This window comes from Cryptomeria japonica, chromosome 2 (assembly GCF_030272615.1).
Source record: "Cryptomeria japonica chromosome 2, Sugi_1.0, whole genome shotgun sequence".
NCBI classification, from domain to species: domain Eukaryota; kingdom Viridiplantae; phylum Streptophyta; class Pinopsida; order Cupressales; family Cupressaceae; genus Cryptomeria; species Cryptomeria japonica.
In genome coordinates this window covers 565,292,365-565,311,601 of record NC_081406.1, presented here as the reverse complement: position 1 = coordinate 565,311,601, position 19,237 = coordinate 565,292,365, and positions in this window count along the sequence as shown.

Here is a 19,237-nt window from a genome sequence, read left to right as displayed (position 1 = left end):
TTGCAATTCTTCCTGGAGGCGAACTCTTTCTACACTTCCTTCCTGAAGAAAAATAGTCAATTTTACCTCCCGATCCTTCTTAAGTTCACTAACTTCTAAAATCCTTGCTTTAAGTTTTGCATCCTTTAGATTTAGGGTGGCCTATGTATTATGCAATTTCTTCTCCAATTTGTTGTACCTTTGGCTCAATTTGAGGAAGTCAATTGTTACTACTTTTGGGGTTTCTTCCATTAATTCAACTTTGTCTTATGGTCATGTTGAACTCAGATTTACCCCCATAGAATGCACATTATAATTATCAAATGACATATCTCTTTTTGTCTTGACGACTTGTGGAAATCTTTGGGCCATAGTGATACTATTTTTTGGTTCATTAAATATAGTGCTCAAACTCATTGTGGTTGGTCAGATGACTTATTTCTTTTTGTGCTTATGTATCTTTCTTACTTTTTATTCTTTAGTAATTTCAAATTGTCGATCCAGCTCTGTGGGAGAGACAAGAATATCAATAGATGACATTTGCATTTGAATTCCAGGGAAAGGGTCTTTTGAGAAGCCTATCTCTCTAAGAGAGAAGGGTGGAATATTACAAAGGGAAATAGTTGGAAATTGGGAACTTGGGAACTTGGAATGCTGGGTGTCAAAATCAGAAAGCTTTGTGGGATCATGGGGGAGGACATTGCCATTTTCCTTGATGCAAGTGTCACTACAATTGACAAGTTTTGAAAAAAAGGAATATGAGTTGAAGACTGAGGCATTGATTTGATGGACATATTTAATAGCAAGGGAGGCACTACAGTGAATAATTGAAAAGAGGCATGTAATAAATCTGGTGTAAAGCCAATTGAGACTACTAGATAACTCGTAGAGATAGGGGGACCAACTAAAGATTGAGAAGAAGAGAGGAAAGGAGGATGAAAACTTACCTACTCTAAAGACATCATTAGAAAAGAAGAAACCCTTGTCATTTCTTCAGTCACCTCCACATGACACTGAGGCTTTGCTCTCTTCTTCTTTCCTGAATGCACAAGTTCTTTAACTCTTTGAGTAATCTCATGGCCTGTGTTCATAATTGATTGTTGTTCATAGATTTTGATAAAAAAAAATTGGGACTACCTCTCTAGGGAGATACAATTCTTGGGATAGTTTGTGAAGGTGGGGATTGGGCATTCAACACTACTTTGATTTTCTCACAAACTTTCTTCTATCGAACAACATGAACCCTTTCTTCATTGCTTTCATAGGTCCCTTGCTTTGAAGGAGAATGCTCCTCTTTCTAAATCTTATCAAATTATTCATCAAGATCAATATCATTCACTTGTGATACTATGTCCCTGGTCTCTTGGTGATAAATTCAGAAATCAATAATCTTTTGCTTGCTCCAATCTAGATTTGCCAAATCCTTCTTGAGCATCAAGGGAATTTCCTTTGTGGTATCCACATTATCCTTTACCTTATAAAATCTATGCCACATTGGTCATTCAAACCCATGAATATATAAGAGACGAACACAAATATTCCTATTGAAAACCCTTGGATTGCACTTCTGATCCCAATAAGGCCTAGGCTTGTCAATGATAAGGGATGACTTGTTGGCAAGACATCCATCTCAGTCCTAATACCAAGGATCTAATATCATATGAAGACCCAACCATACCAAATTAGTGAGTGATATGACCTAATATTTTCTCTTCTTAAGAATAACTTCTCCAAATTCAATGGAGGGCTCATAGAGCATAGTTTTGTTTCTCCCTGCCCCAATCTCAAATCTACTACAAAAATTTGCCTAAAAACTTCGAGGAAAAGGACTATATTAGTGACATATGTTGGTAGTTTAAAGAGCTCTTCTTTGAATCCATGCACTCGAACCATGGTAAAATCATCTTTGAAGAACCAATCATAGGGAGGGGACTTGAACTGGGTAGTTATTTGAATTTGTTCCACCCAGTCCATTTGGGTTGGGGTGAGCCTAAGGATATTTGACTGAAAGTCTTTAAGAGTCGAGGACAAAATATAATCTAAGAAAGCATAATAATCATAAGAAGCATATACTACGGGGGTCCATACATTAACATGGGTTTTCTTACGAGAAGCATCTAGTATTCTCAATTCTAAACCATTTTGACCCTGAAAGAAATTATCATTCTAGTATAACATCATATGAACCAGAAAAAAAGAGTACCTAAAAACTTAAAAACTGATTGCAATCTATAATTTTGCAACTACTGTGCCATTTTATCAGTAATAACCTCCAAGAAATCTATGCTAAAGAGATTTTCAATCCATAGTTTGTACCCAAAGGCAACTTGAAATTCCTCAATATCATTATCCTAATCTTACCCAAATATGAAGGCCATCATAGAGAAAAACACCTTTTATATCTCATGGAAATTGTTTAAGCGCTATAGAAAATTTAGGGACCTTTTTTGAACCACCCATTTCTTTGAACTCATCTTTGAAGATGTTCAAGATCTTGCTCTCCTTCTCAAAATAATAGCTCAATTTACATTATCTATATCAAGTCATTCGAACAAGAATGTATAACATTTCTTAGGTTGTCTCTGCCATGATCATGATGCGAAGTTTGGTCCCTTGAATAACTCTATTGTGGGCATTAAAGTGTGAAGCATAGAGGTGAAAAAGTTCTAGGCAGGAATGCACAAGTGGGACCATGCACTGGGGAAGCCCAGAATACCAGACTCTAAACCCTATTTAGTTTAGTCTTCCTTCTCTTTCTCTCTGTAGACTTCTTTGCAAAGCGCCTTCCTGTAGCCCTTTAGGACTTAAACTACCTTTGGATCAAAAATATTATCTACAAAATCCTTAACTAAGGCAAGGTTTTCAAATATTGGAAACTTAGCATGGTCTATCCACTTGGAACCTTCAAAGAACAATCTCCTTGGGTTGGAAGCTAAGTTGTACGAGGCGTCATAAAAAATATCAACCCCAAAAGGTGACAGTACTACAATATCTAAATTAGTACCTATTTTTTCACTCTCCATATTTCTAATAGTCACAACACAATTGATACTAATCTCCTCAAGAATCATTGTAACTTGGCCTTTGCATTTCACTGGAGCTTCTTCTCTTTCAGGATTTAGGGAGTTATTTAATAACTTTAGCCTTTAGCAATCATGTCCTCTTTAATTTGCACACATTTTGCATGCAACTATCACTATCGCTCTCTTGGATATTGTGTGTATTAAACACTTATATGAATTCCAGATAGATGTCAATATGACAAAGAAAGAGAGCAAAAAGGGTGGCACTAAAGATGGCTAATGAAAAAAGCAGGGCATTAAAACCCAACACAGGAGCGATACATCAGGAAAGATTTCAAATGATTGATTTGATAGTGGGGCCTAACTGGTAGGCTTAGCAAAAAATACCTATACATGTACCTAATGGTACTCACTGGAAAACTCAATGACACACAACTTAACCAAATTACCTAGTTGTGTACAACCCCAAAGGGCACATTTTTTAATGAAAATGTTTTAGGTGGATCTCGTTAACGGGTATTCCAGGGTAATTACCATTTTCGTCTTCTAACTCAAAGGAGTTGCTTTCCTTACATCTAGTGATTTGGAAGGGACCCATCCATAATCAATCAAACTTGGTATGTTGGCCTGGCTTGGCGAATCTCTAATCATATTTCAATACAAGATCTCCTTCTTTGAAACTTGGGTTAGATGTGCTTTTGTTGAACCATCTTTTGACAACTTTTTGGTGACAAGTCAAGGCATTACAAGCTTTTTTCCTTTTTGATTTTGCATTCAAATATTCGGTTAGTTGGATAGTCAAGGGCCCACTTTCTTCTATCTCCAGGGACTTTATTAGTTGTAGCGAAGGGATTTCGGTCATGAAAGTTAAAACAACTTCTTTATCATATTTTAATTCATATGGAGAAATGTTGAATACTTGCTTTAAAGGAGTAATGTGACAAGCCCATAACGCAATCCACAAATGCTTGTGTCGTTCCCTCTTTTTGTTTGATCCAATCTGCTTTATTAACCTGATCAAGTTTTTGTTGGTGTATTCCACTAATCCATTCCCCTAGGGATAGTAATTTGACAATGTTTTAAGATAGATCCCATACATTAGAGAAAATTTGGAAAACCTAAAACCCAGGAAAGCCTTTGCATTATCTGATATGATGATTTTTAGGGGAGCAAACCTGGTCACCAACTTCTTGAAAAATTTGAAAATTCCATATTCAGTTGCATTCTTGAGAGCTATAGCCTCCAACCAGCGGGTGAAATAATCTGCTATAGTTAGAATCCATCTATGTTTGACACTCGAAGGTAGGTTTATCATGTTGATAAAATCTAATCCACATTGAGGAAATAGTTCATCAACCACAATTGGTGTGAGGGGAATAGTCAAGCTTCTTCTTTTACTAACAAAAAATGACATTTTTTGACATTTCTTGACCCATTGGTGACAGTCTGTAAAAATGGATGGCCAAAAATATCCGGCTCTCATGTCTTTGATGCAGTTGTCTTTGTGGAGAAATGTCCTCTAGACAAACCATCATGCATTTCTTCTAAAATTTTATTTTCTTGGTTTTGATTAATGCATCTAAGAATAACTTCATCGAGTCCTCTTTTGAACAATATATCACCAATTAGAGTATTACCTGCCCCTTGGAGTCTTCAAAAATCTTCTCTTTGTGAGGGGAGGATTAAAAGGATATTTACCAGTCTTCATAAAATTGACGTGATCACTAATATAATCTTCTAAATCAGCAAATCAGTTAACCAACACTATACCTAAATCCTCAGTCTTCTACTCTTCGAACTCATTTTTCAGTGACCAAGTATTCACAAAGCCCTCAACCATAAATGATTTTGGTTGGATCGAATTCAAAATCACACTCTAAGATTTTGGTTATCCAATTTGCTTTTCTGTAATTTCTCCTTCCATTATGTATTCTCACACACTGGGGTGTGCTACATAAATTAACACTTTATTTGCTACAATCAGATGGTGGAATTTATTGAGGCTTTTGACTATTGCAAAGGATTGCTTTTCCACAAAACTATACTTCACTTCATAATCTTGAATAAAAATCTACATGATGTTCATTCTTTATCTCTTGATTCTTTTGATTCAATACAACAACTATTCTATGCTCAACACTATAAACATACATAATGAAATCCTTTGAGAAGTCAAGATTTACCAATAAGGGTGTTGAGGTTGTTGCTTCCTTCACCTTCTCAAAAGTCAGCTTTCCTTCTGGGGTCCACTTGAAATTTTGATCCTTTCAGAGCTCAAGTGTGATTGGGCGGACCAAGCCAGAAAAGTTGGAGATGAACTTGCTTACAAAAATAATATTTCAAAGGAAAGATTTCACTCCCTTTTTGTTGATTGGTAACGTTAGACTCTTATTGATTCTAGTCAGTCGGGGTTAATTAAGATTCCTTCTTTAGAGACCACATGTCCCAACTTACCTTAGGGTACTTTGAATACACGTTTCTTCAGGTTTAAGGATATCCCAAACTCTTAACACCTTCAAAATACTTCTTCCAAATGATCAAGATGATACTCTTTTCTTTTGGACAACACAGTAAGATCATCTAGGTAAATTATAATGATTTGGCTGATAAGCTCTTTGAATGCTATATCCATATCTTGTTGAAAGGTGTCGCTTGCATTTGATAGTTGAAATGGCATCTTAGCATAAGAAAATGTTCCCAACTTAGTGGTAAATCTTATCTTATGTTGATCTTTTTCTTTAACTAGGATCTGGTTGTATCCAAAGAATCTATCTAGTAGGGAAAACATCTCTAAACTCGCAAGTATTTGTAATTGTAGCGTCGTAAATTGTACGCACTTGCTAGGGTGGTACAATTTCACACCTAGTTTAGCACCCGCCTTGGCGCATTTTGCATTTTGCATTGCATTTCCCCTTTAGCACTTAATTAATCAAATTAATTAGGTCTAAGGTTCTATTTTATCATCTTCCATATCATAAAGTTGGGCCCTTTTCATTAAAGTGTGCCCCTTTCATTTTATTATTCCAATACATCATTTAATCAAAAACCCTAATTAGGTCCTATTTTGAACTTGGGGGCTTGATTTCGGGGGTCAAAACATCTCGAAATCACTTGTAACTTCGGGATTCTATCTAAAATCATCATATCTGACGGCCCTGAAAATTTGGTGAAAAGTTGCCAGGACCATGGCGCCCGGAGTGCACACGATCCTGGACATTTTTCCCGAAATTTTAGGAGCACGATCCAATCATAAAATAAAGCTTAACCCCAAGAAATTGGCCAGAGATTCAATCTCTAGGTCGGCCAAAAGACAAAATTGCGACCTAGGGTTTCATACATAAGAGCTCTCTTTCTTCATTTGAAAGGATGGGAATTTTGGTTTCAAGGACCTTCTATGTAGCGAAAGAGCAGATCTTTGAAGACTTCAACAACATTCAACATCCATCCGTCAAGCATCTATCAATTTCATTCATCCATTTAGGGCTTTGAAGGCATTGAAGAACAATAAGGGATCACCGACTGAAGATTGGCTTGTACCCCTCCCTTGGGGTTGGGTATGATTTCATGTTGTTTTCATGTCTTTTGCATAAGCTTCATTACATCATTTGTACTCATGCTTTAGATCACTCTACATCTTGATTTGGAGCATTTACATTATCATGTACAAGCAATTAGGGTTTACTTTCTAGGTTGCTCTAGCTTGCTTGCTTGCATTTTAGGATCTTGCACACACACAAGGTCTGCACACACACTACTTTTACAATACAACTTGGCTATTCGTGGAGGTGGAAATCACCAAAGCGGGGGTTAGACTAAGGCAAAACCCTATATAGCCGCCCACCATACCTTTTCAGATATAAGTGCAGGTTTCGGGATTCAGACGACGCCGCAAGTTGCAGATCCGACGGAAGCAGACGGAGACTGAACTTCACACCAAATTGCAGAGCAAAAGACCAGGACAGGGGCATGGGGCGCCCTGGTCCTGCCAGGACAGGGGCGCTGGGCGCCCTGGTCCTGCCAGGCCAGGGGTGCTGGGTGCCCTGGTCCTTCTATCAAACAGCAATTTTCAGCATTTTTGACAGCTTTTCAGGTTGCAAAACAACAGTTTCCAGAGCAGTTTCAGGGGCAGAATCAGGACAGCTGCGCCCGCGCCCCCGTCCCGAACATTTTCATTCATATTTTAACACCGGGTATGCATTTTCATTCTTGTCTTATTCCTGTGTTAATAGCTTTCCATTATTTAAGTTCAATTCTGCAATCTTGTTACTAGTTCATACTTACACTTTAGGGTCAATAGTTGAACTTGCATCATTCTATCTATCATTTGCAACAAAGGAATAGAAATCCTAATAGGTAGCCCGTGGCTCTCTCTTCCACAAAAAGAAGTAGCCAATTGTGTGATACCTCTAGGCTCTTTCGTATTCCACAAATGTGTGTCAAAAGGTGAGATTAGGGCATGTTTGCTTAGTGTCACTTTTTCCCCCACACAGTAATATTTGTTCCATTGAGGGGAACAGATGATGGTCTTTGAGAGATACTTTATTCTAGTCTCAAAATTCTACACATAAGTGAATATCTCCATTCTTATTCTGAATGGGGACTAAATTTGAAAACCATGTTTTGTGCTTCATCAGATATATAAATTGGGAGTCTATCAACTTCTTCAACTCTTGCGCCATGAGAGATTCAACGTTTTGATTTATAGGTCTTTGTTTCCACTAGATAGGTTTTTCTCCTTCTGATAACTCAATGGTAAGTTGAATGATATTGTGATCATATCCCCTTAGACCATCATAACTCCATGCTATAACCTTTTTTATATTTTCCACATAGGTGAATTAACCATTCTCTATCCTTTTTTAAAAATTCCTTTCCCACCTTCAACTTCATGTCCTTTCTAACTTCTAAATCTTCATAATCATTCTTAGTAGCAACACACATTTATTTGTTATTTCTGGCATCACCACAATCAAAGAGGTTCTTGAGGGTAATCAGACCCTTTGGTAATTTGTTCCCTTTCAATTGGATTATTTGATCTCCATATGCTTCTTGTATCTTTGGTTGCAACAACTCTGTAAATTCATCGAATTGTTGTACGAACATGGATATTTGAGCATCACTGTCAAAGACTTGCCAACTGTGCTCATTATATGGTATTGCCAACCTTACTATCACTTACACTAAATTTTCATTAGTTAATAAATCTTTAACTAGATTGAACTGGGATCCCACCAATGCTAATCTACCAGCCTCTGTATTTTTCTTCTGAGGCATAGTCTGAATATTGAATGCCTCAAAAGCTTCAATTAGATCCCAGACACGATGTAGGTAGGATCTCTTTCGCACATTCTTTGTTGTAGAAATATTTCTTACTTGTTCCACTTCCAACTCTGAATCTTCGAAAACTTTCATCTGTTTAATACCCATGCATTCGGCGAGGCAAAGTCTTCTAACTAGCCCTTCATATTAGGCCTCATTTTTGGTGTAGGGAAATTGGAATCAAAAGGCCTTCTTTATTTGTTCTCCACTCAGTGAAACCATGCATATTCTTTCTCTCGAACCAAATCTTCATCTTGCACCATCAAAGTACATAGTCCACAACTCTGGCTCAGAATCTTGTATATACTTGGGTGCTACTTCTCTCGACCTTGTGGTCTAAGGAATGGGTTGGCCATCATAAAAAATAACATACATTCCTAGGCCAGTCACATGAAAATTACCAAAAGGATCACTATCAATAAATTGATTCAGCAGGTCCTCTTCCCTCTTGTCTCTATCTCTAGTAACCTTTTTCTTATTCTAGCACCTCAACACAATATATTTGGTCTTTTGTGATGGAAGTATAAGTGGGCTCAAAATTCATATAACATCATTCGCTTAATATTTATCAGCTGGTGCAATAGGAAGGAATGATCTCCTTTCTTATTAAAGCATGCAAAAAATAAATTCCCTAGTGCATCCCAATCTGTGATGGAATTTGTGGGGAGAGATCTATATCAGTTCATAGCCTTTCCTTTAAATGATACAACAAGAAACCTTGAATCCACATTTTGTTGAGTCACAAAATGGACCCAACACATATTTGTAACATCTTGCAAATGTTCTATAGGAAATTTTACCTCCTCACCACTGAATTTGTGTAAGGCATTTAATGCAGATGTAGGGATAGGATCGCATTGGTTTGGTGGAGTAGGGGGACTTAAAGGAATTTAGCTATCCCAATTAACAAAAATTCAAGGGGGTCTTGGAAGAGCCATTTGGATCTGAGGTTGGATTTAAGCGTGGGCAACTCTTGTTACGACGGGTTGCGACCTAGGAATATTTGCTAGGGGGGAAGCACTAAGTGTGGATTGTGACCTAGTAACTAGACCTTGGCTCGTACAACTCTATCCTAGCTTCTAATCAGGTGATTTTAGGTCTTATCGGGCGTGTCAGAAAAAGAAAAAACTATTGATCCTAAAAATTACTTCTCATAAAGGTAACAAAATCTTGTGGGAAGCTTAGCAAATGGGGACCCAAATTGTGATATACTAAGTGACCTTCAGGATTTTAGAAGTCAACTCTTCTATCTTGATTTTTAGGGAAAAGGGGAAGAAGGAATCCGAATAATAGCTAATACTAAGGCGATTCCCCACAATATCTTGAAAAATAAGCACCACTACAAGATAGTATATATGATATCTTGAATTTGAGTACAGAACACCGTTACCCCTTCATAGGCTAAGAGAGAACAAGATGCATAAGGTTTACAAACACAAAAACATAGTATTCAAATCTCTCAATAGGGACATCTGTTAAGACTTGGTGAAACATATATCATTTATCCATTTATTAAATGCTAAAATGACTTGATCAAATTGACATGATATAACAATGAAATCTCTATCACAAATAATCAAAGGAGTTCAAACAATATGATTCAATTACTTATGTTAGTAAAATCACAACTATAAGAGTCAAAATCTCAATGACATGAAATTTAACATCAAGATAAGAATAGAAAGGTCATCGATGCATAGTCTATTTTATTTTCTCTTAATTAAATTGAAGTTTAAATATGCATAAAATTGTTAGAGTTCGGACTAAAAGTTCAAGATTAGATCCTTCAAAAATCGTATAACTGCCCCCTTATATAGGCGCCCAGAACTAACTATTTTATAAAAGAAGAAAGCATATTTTTCGTACCCAAAACCATTTGCATGCTTACATCATGCCAAAATAATCATGAGGTCACTACAACCATGTTGTCTTCTAGCTTGATCATGACTCAATATTCCTTTTTTATACATGTTCTAGAGGTTTTCAAGTGTCGCCACTTCTTTGTGTTGTCTTGGTTCATGATGTTGATTCTATCCATAACTTTTGTATTGTACAAATTTTCTGGAGATCAATGTGACAACTGTAACTTCTTAGGAGGAGGATATATCAGACATTCTGGCACGTCGTGATCCAGTGTATAACGCAAGTCAATTTCCTCTTTAAGCTTTATGAAAATCCCATAGAGAGAACACGTGGCCAACAAAACAACCTTGTAGTGTCGTTGGAAGCCTCCTTGAACCCGGGCCGAAGATTTGTGAAGTAGTCACCAGTGAGGAAGGACCTCAAAGAGTTCAATCCGGACCGGTCAACAAGAATAACACAATGGAAACACAAAGATATGATGGAGGTAATGCATAATAGATTGTATTATAACATGAAAATTGATTACAACCAACCGATAACAACCGGGTTACAAAATTCGGCTCATAGGCCTGCTAGAACATGCTCAAAATACAGAGTAGGTCACAACTGGGACCTTCACACTTACTAACACTTCCTCTATTTTACACATACGATTTTTATCATTTGTCAACATTGTGTCATTCTTTTGCATTCTTTTCCTGCTCGATCCCATTTTCTTGGATTTGACTTAGGTCTTTTTGGTGTCAATCTCAATTCTCGATCTGTGATCATGATCAACCTTTCATATCAATTTGATGTCATTTTAACTCTTATCAGTGTTAATTAGGGTTTATTTTTAGTCATTACCATTTTCAATGTCAGTCTTTTTTCAATCAATTGTTAGTCAATTTTGATCAATTTGTATCATTTTTAGTTGTTATCAATCATTGTCAATTTTGATCAATTCGTCATCAATCCCAATCAACCATCAATCATCAATTTCTATCAATATTGATCGATTCATCATAGATATTTGTCAATCATCAATCATCATTTATCATATCAAGTTGCCTTGCCAAATTCGATCGATTGTTATCGCTCCCTATCCTTATCAATTTAATCAATTTTTAGTCCTTATCAATTATTTCGTTAATCATGTTCATCATCATTTATTAATCATGTTAATCTTATCATGACATCATTTGACCTAATTCATCTCTCTTTCCACCTAGGGTTTGATGATTCTTTAATTACTCATCCCTTACTAGCATTTCTCTTTAAGTTAAATGAATTCATTTGATTTATTCTACCTCTTGTGTCACAATTAAATATTATTATTTAATTGGCTAATTGTGAGATTTGAAAAAGACTAATAAATGAATATTTATTAATTCTCCACATTTTCTCTCCCTATATTCTCTCCTAATTTTTCCACTAAGTTGTCTCTCCTCTTCTCAGATCATGAAGCTATAATTGATCCAATTTTTCAAAATCATGAAGCATGAATTTCTGTCAATTTGCCATATCATTTGCTATAATCAAATCAATTTTTCTTTCTCATATTCCTTGATTGTCTCATGCCATTTTGATGGCCAATTTATATATAAATTGAGCCCATTTTTCAATGTATGCATCACGAATTTGAGTAATTATATGTTGCTAATTTGTCTTCAAATCTTCTCGCTTTGATTTCAACACACTTGCAATAGGACTGAGAGCCACACTTTAATTTGACTAGAGAAGCAAGAAGGATAATGGAGGTTATCATTTCGAGCATATAAAGGATGGTTTGTACTCGTTGTTTTATTTCCTTGTTTATGCTTTCTTTTCGTACCTTCAGTGATATTGGACTATGAATGCTACTGAATGCCTAAACTTTTATACTACAATCTCAATGATAAAGTTACAAATGGATTTTTTATGAATACATGTTTGCCTTATCATTATATAAAATAATATTACACATATCCACAATAAGGGAGGATGGATATAAAATCATACCCCAAGAGTACATAAAGTGCTAAAGCTCCAATCATAAAACAATAAAAATAAGCCACTAAGTGACATCAACAATAGAAAAGGGGGAGGATGTGAACCCCAATCACTTGAATTACTCCATGTATAAACATGGTTCAAAGTAGATATGGGAGGGTCCCAACCATCATCAACTTTATCTTTGTCTTTATCTTCTTCTTCAAGAGTTAGTACAATAACAAGAGCCATTCAAGGAAAATTATTAGAATCAAACAAGCTAAAAGCTCCACTAGAAGACCACCTAGATGCACCCTCCTATGGGTGGTAGAGAGGTGGATCACCAACAAATAGGCTTCCAACAAACTCATTATCCATGATCTATATGTAAGGCAAAGGAGAAACTTGTGAGTGAGCAACATAATTGCCACAATCAGGAAGGCTTCATCCCCCTTGATGCCTACGAGGATGTGAGTAGCCTTGAGAGGAGGACAGAGATGGGGGAACTTTAGCTGATGGGCTTATTTTAGTGCATTTCCATTACCTTGATAAACCTCTATTTTCTTAAGAATTCAAAATTTTACATTGAAACCACAATGCTTTTCTAAGCATTAAGACTATTTGATAAGTACTGAGAATTTGCTTATGAATATTATATATAATACATGTGCATAGTTATTGATAAAAATATGACAAAATTATTTGACATGTCATTGCAACAAAAGTAGTCAAAGGATCATGCAAAATTCATGCAATCAAATAATGACAAAAACAAAAGGTGTTCTTGCAACCAATAAGCATGGTGTACAAAAATGAACATTCCAAGTGCTAGTGTAGCTATACAAATTATTTCACGAGACTCTGTTTAGAAAACATCTTTATCACCTTGGATATTTCCATCATTACTATTATCAACAATTTTTGTTCCCTTTTTATCACTAGTTATTAAACTCCTTCTTTATGTTGGATTTGCACTTCCATTAGGAATCTATTTTTTATTTCTTTTATTGAAATAATCCTCTTCCTATATATTAGGAATGAGTGAAACTTGGGAACGGTCTATTACAATACAGTCTATATCTATATAATGTGGTAGCTGAATCACATGTCGACAGTTCTGTAAAGTGCCTTGATTTCAACAATATATAATTTTTTACATTTGATTGACTTCATGAGTAAGTATAAGAGAAAATATTTGGAATATTAACTAAACATTCAACTAATATAGTGAGTGTACCTACCCATGTTAGGGACCACTTGAGGTGCATGTGCTACTCAATAGTTTATTTTTAGCATTTTTATGATATAGTTTGATAAATAGTTTAGATAGCATCATACTTTCATATTCTTGTACCAACTAGTTGAATTGCATCATTGAAATGGTTTAATATTTACTTATTAATTATTTTTCATTTCTAGTCGATGATTTCATTTATTTATAATTAGCATTTAATCTATGATTGTAATTTCATATCTTAGTACGATTGTATATTCTTTTAGTAAAAGTTGTAAGTCAATCGATTCTTAGATTGTAACACAACTTAGGCATCTCATAGGGTACACATAGTATTGAATTCACCTCAAGTTAACAAAAATAATTGATAAACTAGTGTACCTAATGATTAATTGCTGATTTCTTATCATAGGATGACTTCATCTCTAAGTCCTAAAGCAAAACTCTTTGGCTCAAAGCATTAGTTAGTATAGGGAACCATAAACTAGCTAGAAGGTAGGAGGCATTTTCCTAATGGTCAAGGATAATCTATACGTGATCCACTTTCTAGTGTGAATTTGTTATCTTTCACATGTATTTGTTAATAAAACATCAAATAAATGACTATTTAATAAAAAAGAAAAATGTGTTGATCATCAAAGCAATTAGTGAAATTTGTAGAATTATTATGTTTCTGTATGATGAATATGATATCCACCCTAAAAGAATGCCAAATATAGTTTAATTTATTTAGGATAGGAGGTCAATCCCTCATAATAAACATATGCCAAGAGAAAGGCTTTAGCCAAAAGGGTATAAAAATTCATGAATCCAGGTTTAATGTCTTTGGGCTTTGGGATAGAACCAAAAGTGATTCTCGAGAGATCTCAATTTTCTATAAAAAGGCAATGAATATTTTAGACAATAGAATGGGAAAATTTAGATCGCATGGGAGGGACTTGGAATATAATAAACCAAAAAATATTCGAAAATTTTGGTTCCATGATAGTCACCTAGATGGTGTGAAATTGGTGTTATGACATTGAAATCAATGAATGAAAATTCCATCTCTTGTTTAAAGATGGAACCATGGGCAAATAGCAGGGACAAAATGATAATCATGTTAGGATAGTGTTTAAACTCTACTTTCAATGTTTCTACTAAGGTTTGGAAGACTAGATTTCAATTTTGTGAACTATAGCAATCAAAATAGTCCTAATGGTTGTATCGATTTTTTTGTGATCCTAATTACAAAGGTAAAACCTGGCCTTAGCATCAATCCATGAAATTAAACTCATATAATTTCAAGACAATAAATCTTGCAATTATTTAATTCCATTTTTGTGAAATCTCAAGGCCCACACCTAACACAATCTAGCCAAGGAGTGACCTTGATCTTACGAAATAGGGTACCACCAAATATTCTACTAGTCAATAGAGATAACATCATGGAAGCCTAAACCATTTTATAAGAGAGTTAACATTTCAAGGCTTCCCAAGATATCCATATGTTATTAACAATAAAATTTTCATTAGTGCAAACTACAGTCTTCATGGTAAAAAAGGTTTGAAAACCAATCCCCACCTAAGAAGGAAGTCCAACTAGGTATCTAGAGGAGATGCAATGTCAAACCAAGAGTTTATAAGTTTCATCTCTAGTGAGGGATTGAATAATTCATCTAGTAAAAAGTACCAATCCTTTTCATTTTATGGAAAATAGTCCCAACCCTCTAAACTCACAAGGGAGATAGTAGAATTCTCATGCAACCCAAAGAAAACCGTTGTGACTCTTAAATGAAGAATAAACAAAATTATGAAGAATATTTTCAAACTTAATTTAAAGGATTTAAAAGGGTCCTAACAATAGGAATAATACACATGGGTGATTACAAAATCTTAAAGAATATTTGGAATTTCCTTGCCAAAGGGAGGGGTTTTGTGAGCTAGTAAATAAGTTTTTCTTAATCTTGGAAAGAACCAGTAGCCATAAGGAAGCTTGAAAGGCAAAGGGAATGCCTAAGAATCTAAATATTTCTTTATGACCAATCTATTTCCAATTTAAGGCATTTAACCAAAGGGTCATGGGGAGGAAGGATTATTTATTGTATCGAGTCTTGTGACATTGAATGGATAAGAGAAAGTCTTGACAATTGTTTGATATTTTGCTCCTCTTTAATGAGAGTGGGGAATGAATCATTTACAAAATGGTCATTAATAATATATAAGTTGATAAACTAGGCAACGAAATACCTCTGACAAGCCTTTGAGACACAATGTGAGCCAAGAGATAGTCAAAGCCATTAGTAGGAAGTAAATCAAGATTTGGGGCCTAAAGACACCTTTGAATGACAACCATTGAAGGGGATGCAAGTAGGAGCATTAGCGAAGAGCATACTATCAAATCAGGTAAAATAGGGCCCAAATCCCCAATCTCGAAGCATGACCAAAATGAAGGGCTATTTGATATAATGATATACCTTAGAAAAAATAATTTGTAAGAAACACACATTTTATTAAGAGTGTTGGTTTCATTCTATGCCTTCCCAATTATCTAGGATGTATTTGGATTTTACGAAGCTCGTTTTCTTGGGTCACACAATATATAGAGGAGATGACACACCTTCGATGCCAAAGCTTTGGTGATGATTTTTATGACATGTTGAGAAAATTAATATGTTACCAATTGCAGTTGTCCTTTGAATCACCAATATTATGTATGAACCTGATGTTTATTTTCTTAATGAATTTCCCTAAGGACATTGAATGAAAGGTTTGTTTCCAAACAATCTTTATATAGGTCCTACACCACACAATTCTATAAAATCTTGTAGAATTCATAAGGGAAACCATGACACCCAAGAGCCTTGTCATAGACCATGGTGTGAATAGCCTCCTCGAGTTAGCAATGGGGAGTAAATGATCATGGATTACTAGTAACAATGAAGAAATTCAACGAGGAACAACCTAGAGGAACTCTTGGAGGACATACTAATTTTTAGGAGAGATTTCTTGAGTTGTGAAAACTTGTTTGTAGTGTTTGACAAAGACATGGATAATATCTAACAATTCCTTAATAATGGCTTGGTTGTCCTTGATTTATTTGATACCATTAGAGGTGTGACAAGCTTTGAGAGATTAGAAAAATGCTTTGGAAGCAAAGGAAGTGAGACGTACATCATATGGGTACAAGTGGGATTGAAATTTTTTATTGCCACCCTAACCTACAAAGTAAGAGAAAATGGATTAAATTTAAGTGCCAACATGGTATTATGGAGATTTGAGGTGGTGTCCTCATATGGATATAAAAAATTACCATTTGGGGACCATAGATGCAAAGTAAGTGAGTTGTAACTCTTTCTGTTGGATTAATTAAGACAATTATCTAATTATTTAATTAAATATGTCCTTGAATTACTTTTTTAACTTAAACTACACTTAGGTGCTTTTATCTGGAGTTATACTTTTCTAGCTTTAGTTCACTTTGCAGTACTCTAGTTTAGTTGTAGTTGGGCTTTATTGAGCTCCTCTTTTCTTTTCTTTAATTCTCCTTTTTTCTACTCACCCTAAGTCTCACTCAAGTGGGGGTGTTAGATTATATTTAGCTATTATTTTATTTTTTATGATTAGTTATATTTTTTTGCTTAAGTTCACTTAGGAGTGCTTGCTTTTAATTTAGCTTTTGTGCATCGAGTTAAGCTTTATTTAGATTTGAGATTTATTTAGCTCCTCGTGCTTGTACTTTAGTTCTCCTAAATTTAGCTTTGTGCTTTCTTTATAAGCACCTCATTGTACAATTGTAATTCATCTTGTATCCTTCACTTTTGAGTAATATAGTATTCATTTGTGCAACTCTCAATCGTGGAAGGTGTTTTTGTTTGTGGTTTGATCTTGCAGGCTTGTGTTGCAAAATTCAACATGGTATCAAAGCGTGGATTCGACAAGCCTCTTCTTAAGCTTTGAGGGTTTTCTTTTCTTAGAAGCGTTGCAAGGTCATATTTTTTTTTTTGTGGATTTGGTGGTGGGAATTTTTTTTATCAATTTTGGAGCAAAACAGACATCACCATCACATTCGCAATGTCGAAAAACCCTAAGATTGACTATGGCTTCATCAAAACTAGAGTAGTTAAAAAATTGGGTCAAATTGGCTGAGTGCATGAAGATTGAGGTAAGTTCTAGAGGTAGCTGATAAATCTAGGCAATTTGGAGGAAAACAGAGGTCACCATCACCCTTAGAAGATTTGAGAACCCTAAAATCACCTCTTAATTTGCCAATTTTTTTAATGTTTCCATTTTTGGAAATTTATATTTTGGGAAACTTCCTAATTTTTTAAACTTACTATTTTTGAAAACTTGTTATTTTGGAAAAGTTTCTATATTCAATTTTTTTCCATTTTTGGGAACCCTTCAAGCCTTCCAAACCATAAAAAGTCGTAGTTGATTTTTTGCCCATGACCTCATCATATGGAGTCAAAACCAAGCAAATGAAATATCCTTGAAAAGATGATTTCAGTGCCAATCTAATTTTGTGGGTGGTTTTGTCTAATTCTTCTCTTGCTATCTTCTATAGGCTATAGAATTTAGCATTTTTTTATACTTTTGGAGCCATAACTTGCGTAAAAAAACTCCATTGTTTGACTTTTGCATATCATTGGAAAGCTCTCAGAGTCAACTATTCAAACATGCCATTACATTTTCTAGATTTTTATTTATGTAAATTTTATTTATTCTTTTGTTTTTTCACTTCATGACTTAGTATTTGGCCATTCTGGCTCTTGGAATCTTTTTGTTTGTAGTGGATGGCTTCTCTTGGGCTTTCTACATGTATTTGCATCCCTTTGCTTTATTTGGGTATTTTGAACATCCCTTTCATGCACTTATTTTCTTGTAGATACACCGAGATAAAGTATCAATCTTTTGTATGGTTTTTAGAGATTTGCACATTTTGTTTTGCCTTATTTTGTACTTTTAGTGTATTATAAAATGCCATGGGGGCTGTGAATGCCTTTTATTTTGCCATCGCATCTTTTTTCGGTGAGCGTCCCTCCATGACAACATTGAATCCTTGTGATTCTTGTCTCATGCATGTGTGCATTAGTTGCATACTATTTTTTAGTTGTAGGTACTTTCTTGTGCATATTCAATTTTACCTCCATGCACTTCATGCCGACAAACAGTTTCAGTGGACCTGTTATGACTCTCCCTTGTCCATATTATGGGAGGTTTCAACTATTGGTGCTAATGCTTCGTTGGTTTCACTTTGGAGTTAGACACTCTTGCATTCCAATTTTGTGGAGGCAACCTTCCATCTTCTGTCGACCAAAGTTCTTCAAATTATTGGCACCTATATTTTTCAACTCACATTTTACTTTTACATGGTTGAGTAGTGTTGTTGGGGTCACTCATGGAGATTCGCGTGCCATATGTATCTTTGATTGCCAGATGTTTTGCCTTTGTTTGCCATCTGATTATTTAAGTAATGTCATTGGGGGCACTCATGCAAATTATTGTCTTATTGATCTTGGCCATCATCTTGGCTTTAGAGGAGGTTCTTTATTTGACACTATAACAGTTGTCTAAGGCTTGTTTGTGCTTCGAGGATGTTCTTCATGTTACTATTCTTTTGGGACATTTTCTAGGAGGCTTCTTAGTTCTTCATTCTTTTTTTTTAACAGCTCATGTTTCTTTTCATGCATTGCATCTTTCTCTTTTGGAGAGGAGTTTTTTCCCACAATGTATTTTTCATTTTTTTTTTCTTAGAGAGACTTCATTAGTTTGTACATGGGTACCTAATCAGGCCTTTTGTTGTCGGGACCCATTTCTACATTCATGCATTTAGAGTTTTTCTACTCAACCTAAGTTTCACTTAATGAGGGTTGTTAGAGCATATTTA